Here is a 6,886-nt window from a genome sequence, read left to right as displayed (position 1 = left end):
GTGGAGTTAATATGAGCTAATCAAGTGATAATAATACCCGTACAAAAATACAGGTTATTAAAATATTTTAAATAATGTTGCTTTATTTAATATATAGTCCAATATGTACAGAAAATACTGCACCTTTATGTTTAGATGATATACGTGCCTTTCAGACTGCCGACATTGGTTAACAATTGAACCTCTAGGAATATTTTGGTACATAATTTTATTTTAAGAAATTAATATATTTATTTATGCATGTTTTAGGTGGCCTGCGTTGCTGTGACTGTAATGCTTCATTACCTGTGGTTGGTTGTGTTTATGTGGATGTTGATGGAAGGAGTCCATCTTTTCTTGAAAGTCAACCCAAACATTAGTTGGGGGATGAAACTGCCGATATGTATACCTATTGCATGGGGTAAGATATGTTATGTTACTCGCTATTTAGTATTATAGTACATCCGTGATGAGTAATTTTTAATGACAAGCGGCATGACGTCGATACATCTTTAGACGCTATTATCCATACCCGGCGTTAATAATAGAGGTATAGTTATAGACACACCAAAGAGAAAGTGGACTAATATTTTCTGGCATGTCAAAGGAGACGATACAATTTTGTTAGCAAGCCATTGGGGAGGGGCAATCTATATAGGCCTACTATTAAAGTTGTGATATTATGCAAGATAAGTATTGCAAAATTCTATTATTGCATGGGGCAGGTAGTCAAATTCATTAAATTCCTTACATTAATATCAATCTCGATGGTTGTGACAAATCCAAATTGAATAAACACAGCCCGGCATCACAACACATTCGCCTATGGGGCGCTGTAATACTTGTAAATAAATCGTAACTCGCAAAAGTCCGAATCAACTAAAAAAAGCTTTTCTGTTGATCATACTAAAAAAGGGATGCTAATATCACGAAATACACCCAGATTAGTCACCCATTCTTAATCTCAGAAACTTAGAGTACTGATTATGCTTTCCATCCGTCCTCTTTTGAAGTCAAATAAATAGATGTATAATTTCCTCGTCCCCGTTTGCTACAGGTATACCAGCATTCATTGCAATAACAACCTTGGGAGTTGGGATTTCTAAATATCGCGAAAACGAAATGTAAGTAGTATAAGTTTAATTACGATTTTATTTAAATCTATAGTTAACCAGACAATTAACATGATAAAATCTAAAACATAAAAATAAAATATTTCAAAATTATTTTTACAGGAAAATGTCATTCTGAAATCTTCAAAATAGAAGTGTCTGCAGACAAATTTCTTAAGGGTGGACAATTGTCTACCGCAACACATCATAGAGGAATTTTATCGATAAAAGAAATTTTGAAAGATTTTATGTTAGTCTTTGAACAAGTTTATTTGGAATGTTAGATTTAACTGTTAATATGGTTCGTTGTGAACTATTCCAGTGAAAAATGAAGTTGACTACTCACATTTTAGTGACGTTTCACCACTACACTAGTGGTTTCATCAGACTGGCAACTCATCACATTTGACTGTTTGGTTATGCAAATACTACCACATTGTTATTCAATCTATTGCTATGACTACTTATTTTACTGCTACTTCGAGTAGGGAACATTTGATAATTTGATAATCAGTTGATCATTGCCATCATTCTATCATTTGTAAGTTATTTATTTCATTTATCATTTATTTCGTTACCATTCACATGTAGATGCTGGCTACCGTTTACAGATGGATTGATTTTTGCATTTGCCGGACCGGTAATATTTATCACAATGGTAAGTTCTTGATAGAATACATAGTAATTTTAAAGAATAGAGCTCTCCAAAATAACTAATTATAATAGGATTAGAGGAATTTCCATTTAATATCAAAAAAACAATTATTCTAAATTAAACGTTATTAAAAAGTATTTATCTTGTTCATATGCAGGCTGTCCCTGAAAGAACTGTATTTTCGGGAACTGAATTCTTTGGGTATTGCAACGCATCAACCAAACACAACTAAATAACCGATATGGTTGAGGAATATATCAGCTATCACATGTGTTTATAATTTTACGAAACTACCTCATTTTTAATCCGTTCCACGGAGTCAAATATCTATCAATGATAATACACGCCTCATGCGCTGATGATGCGCAGTGATTGGCATTCCGAATACAGATCATCGATTGATACTTGAATCCGTGGAAAGATGTCGGGAAATGAGGGAACGGTGTGGTCAATTGTCAAAATTCGAAAAATACTTGACAGCTGATTTATTCTTCAACCACACCAATATTGTTTAGTTATGTTTAAATGTGGCGTTAAAATATCCAAACAATTAAGTTTCTGACGGTACAGTTCTTTCAGGGACACCCTGTACATTTCAAACCGTTTATTACTATCATCTGGCATGCAAAAAATATCATAAAGCACCAAATATCTTCGGCTAGTTGTGGTACCATAAACGTTGCTCATTTACACGTAAATAATCATATTACCCCGTGGTAATATCATGACCTAACGGATTGGGTTTGTAATATTCTCTATATAGATGATAAACTTGTACTTGCCTATGAATGAATATTGCACACTTGTTTCCGATAACAATTTATCATTCTTTTGATTAAAAGGTAAACATGATATTGCTAGCCATCATCCTTCAGAAGTTTTTGGGCCTAAAAACTAACCAGGATAAGACAGCAATGGAACGTGTAAGGTAAGTATTTAATTGGTTTGTACCTGCTTCGTTATTACACTATTACAATATTATAATGGTCAGGGGTGTGTAGTGTTGGTGGGTGTAAGCATACGTGTATGCAGATTCATTTTAACAGGGACATCTACTTCATTGTTCCGCGTGCCGAAAGAAGTTTACAAATTGCATGTGGAATAATTAGTTTATTACATTCATTATGTATTTACCAATTTTGTGTGTATAAACATGTATTTGTTGATATATTTCTTTTCAATAATCAGCTAAGATGTTTTGAATAACTCAATTATAACAACATTATTTTAAATCCTGCTTTACCATTTTGTATCTCTAATATTCAGGGCCAGTATGCGGGCAATGATGATACTCACTCCCCTGTTGGGTGTGACGTGGATCTTCGGAGTGCTGCAATTAGATCAGAAATCTGGCATTGTGTTTTCCTACTGCTTTGACATCGCAAATGGACTGCAGGTACAACCCGATTTTACTCAGAAATTACTTTCATACAAAACCTCTGTCACCAGTATGATTTAAGAATATGCTGAGATCCGTCACTGTGTCGAACAACATTTTGCCTTGAATTTTCATGTCAATTTTCATGTCAACAAATACATATCTAAAAATTTAGTTTGTCCCTCATGGACAGCAATGGCCAAGCAAGCAAGGCAGCTGAATTCGGCAGACAAACCCATAACTGATAATACACCGACCATGAGCCATTAAAGACTTCAATTTCAGATTAAAACATGTTGATATTCTTTGTATCTTACGTGTTTATAACGTAAAGAATTTTAGGTTTTTAACAATAGTGAGGTTTGTTTTTATTATTAAACTTCAGGTTTGTTTTTAGTTTCCAAGAAAAAACCTCGCAGTAAACTGATTTTATGTGCAATTGGTTCTGTACAGTAACATGATGTGCTAAAACTTTAAATGAAACATAGAGGTGCAAGTTTGGACGTAGTTTAGTTTATTGTATTGTATGGTATGGCTACAAATATCGCTGGTAATTTTCTATTAGTATACAAATAAATAATATACAAATACATTCTTACTTACCTACAGGGGGTGTTCATCTTTATCACACAGTGTCTATTGGATGACGATGTAAGTATGTGATAAAATCGAGTCCGTTTTCAAGCAATGCTATGTGTAAAGATAAAAGGTTGTGGATACTAATATTAGAAAGACAAGTTTGTTTTTACAATAAGGGCGCCGCCAGCGGTTTGCGATGTAATCGTGATGTATCATGGGAAAAGGTCGACATCCAAGTCCGCGCAATACGAATATTACCATGCTATTACATAGGAACACGTGACAATATTTTTTAGTTTGTCAAAATAAAGCCAGTTACACGCGAATCGATACTCAATAATACTTAATAATGTGATTTGAAATGTGCACAATTAATCTTCTATTTGCGTGTAATAACGTTATATTGACAAACTAAAATATTGTCACGTGTTCCTATGTAATAGCATGGTAATATTCGTATTGCGCGGACTTGATGTCGACCTTTCCCATGATACATCACGATTACATCAAAATCCGCTGGCGGCGCCTCTTATTGTGAATAGCGAGAATTGAGAAAACAAATGGCTCTAAGCCCTCGATATTGCACTTTACGTATTACCTATCTGCTTCATTTTAAGTATAAATTATTATATTATTTACTAACCCATTAGCTTTTTACATGATTTGTTTTAGGTGAAAGTTTTCTTGAAGCAGAAAACTTCTCGTGGCCGTGTAGACAACACTAACAGTACTGGGGTGACCAACCCATGAATCCAAGGGACACACTGGACAAACTGGCACATCTTATCCTAGACAAGAGATGGCGCGTGTCAATAACCCCTTTGGTTCAATTGAGATACTGCTATTTTCTAATATCACCTATAATATGCCTTCACTGTGCCGCTTATGGCTTATGCTCTGACATTTCTGTGAAATTGACTCATTGTCAGGGCGACGCAAACTGATTCCCAAAGATTAATTGAGCGTATGGCGTATTGAAAAACCGCAAAATATGTTTCAATTTTAACATCCTTAAGGGGGTACTACACCCCTGGCCATTTTTTTCTCAAAAATTATAGCCCAGTGACAAGTAAGATGTGTATAATTTATTATAGGGGCAAGGACTACAACTAATGCACTGAAAATTCAGCAACTCAAGGCAAATAGTTATTGATTTATTGATCAAATATTGGTTTCCCTCAATTTTGACTGTAACTCCACAACTGTTGTCTGTGTTGAAATAAAATAATTTCCAGTGCCGTAGTTGTGGTCCTTGCCCCTATAATATACATATCTTACTTGACACCAATGCGCTATAATTTTTGATAAAAATGCAAAAATAGGCACAAAATTGGGCAGGAGTGTTAGTAGTACCGCCTTAATTGAAAACAAAACCTAGTTTAATTTTAATTTAAGGAGGAAGGTGAACAATATCAAATAAACAAAAAAAGAAGAAAAGAAAAGAAAGGTCGCCCGTTTATGATGGCAGCCCTGATCTTAATGGGATTTTTAATTATAAATCAAAACTGACATTCTATCAAAATGTCAATATATCAAACTATCAATAAGTTAGTAATGATTAAAGTTTAAATCTGTTAATTCAAACACAAAGTTATTCCACCTCGGAATTGTCAGATGTTTACTCCATCTGTCAGCAGCAAGACTAAGACTAAGCTCGTAATCGGCGGACCTTATAACATCGCGGATTAATATCAATATATTTTATTTCCAGGATTGTCTTATGACATCTCACCAAAAGCATCAAGAATTATCAATTAAATTCCTATACTTTGCCTACTTTCTTTAACATGTACTATGTACATTAAAGACCAGACAGGTAAATGATATCACTCTCGCTGGTCTACTTTTCGGCGTAGTGGTAAAAGCCTAACAATTTCCGCCGATTAGGAGCTGATCAAAGTATAGGTCGTGACCTTTTTGACCTTAGACATGATCACACTCTCGGAGACTCCTCTAAGGTTGAACCTGCCCGCGTCTTTGTTGAGAGATGACTGGTTAACTTTGATTTCCATTGGTTCCTTGACTCTCCGTTCAAACCACCTGAGGTATCAGTCCAAGATCTTGACCAATATTTGATCGGATATTGTTCCTGCGAGTTCCTGCGAGTTAGTAATGTGTTTGGTTTTACCAATGAGAGGAGAGAAATTGTCTGCAAGAAATTTTGAACAATAGGTGATGGATAATTCAGCTAATTATCGGAACAAACCACATCCACATTGAATCATCTGGACATATTGTGAACTTAGACCAGGTCAAGATCTTGGACAGAAGTGGTTTGAATGAGGCGTAAAGGAAGTAGTGAAATCAATGTCACCAGTCATCACTCAACATAGCCGGAGGCAGGTTCAAACTTCCAGGAGTCTACGAGACTGTGATCAAGTCTAAGTTCAAAAAGGTCACGACCTGATGATAACATCACCGGATCAGTCTCGCTGATGAAAGATGGAGTAATCTGAATATTCCGAGGTAGGAATAACTTTCTTGTGTTTGGATCAAAAGTTTTAAACTTTAATCAAGTTTGTCAAGTACACGTTTTGGGTGACAAAATTAAAATGTCGATACATGTATATAATTCTTTACCTACGTATATTTTTGTGCAAATCTCTTCTGGATTTCTATATTAAACCCTCAGTGCTATTATATTGGATTCCCAAAGATAGCTGTTAGTCTCCTCAACCCATCGATAACAAACCAGTGGGTGCACAAAGAGAGGGTGGAGCACGTGCTGTAAATATTAGGCTAGATGTAGAGGAGATAAAGGTGTTTTGTGATAAGTGTTAACTGTAAATATTTGAGGGGAATGAAGGACAAGTGTCGAGGATAATGTCGAGGATGGAGACCATTGAAGACCCAATATAACCATGAAGTTGCGTACTAATGGCATTTTTTTGCTTCAAGTATAAGAGGAAGGTATATAGATTCAGAATCTGCCTGGTGCCAAAAGGGCACCTTTGAGCAAATTGAGTTATTGAGGTCAAAGGTCACATGGGGGATAAAAGTTGAAAATGCTCTGATCAAATTATAAAATATCACAAGTTGTTTGTCTGGTCCCATGGAATAAATAAGTCAATGGTCATGTATCTCCAGGATGCATAATTAATGAGGTATAGGTCAAAAGATACAATAACAATGTCATAGGTCAAATTGTCAAAATGCTCCGAATTGAATGAAAATAGTATCAAA

The 6,886-nt window shown here is 35.2% G+C and overlaps 1 long non-coding RNA gene across 1 annotated transcript; it reads left to right on the top strand.

Moving 5' to 3' along the window:
- Positions 1-1,682: 1,682 nt before the first annotated feature.
- On the top strand, positions 1,683-3,137 carry LOC140143987 (uncharacterized). Its single transcript, XR_011857819.1, has 3 exons — positions 1,683-1,749; positions 2,589-2,674; positions 3,013-3,137. It is a non-coding gene; the product is annotated as an uncharacterized lncRNA (long non-coding RNA).
- Positions 3,138-6,886: the final 3,749 nt, after the last annotated feature.

Source organism: Amphiura filiformis, unplaced genomic scaffold, assembly GCF_039555335.1.
Source record: "Amphiura filiformis unplaced genomic scaffold, Afil_fr2py scaffold_35, whole genome shotgun sequence".
Lineage (NCBI taxonomy): Eukaryota > Metazoa > Echinodermata > Ophiuroidea > Amphilepidida > Amphiuridae > Amphiura > Amphiura filiformis.
This window is presented reverse-complemented; position numbering and strand designations above follow the sequence as displayed.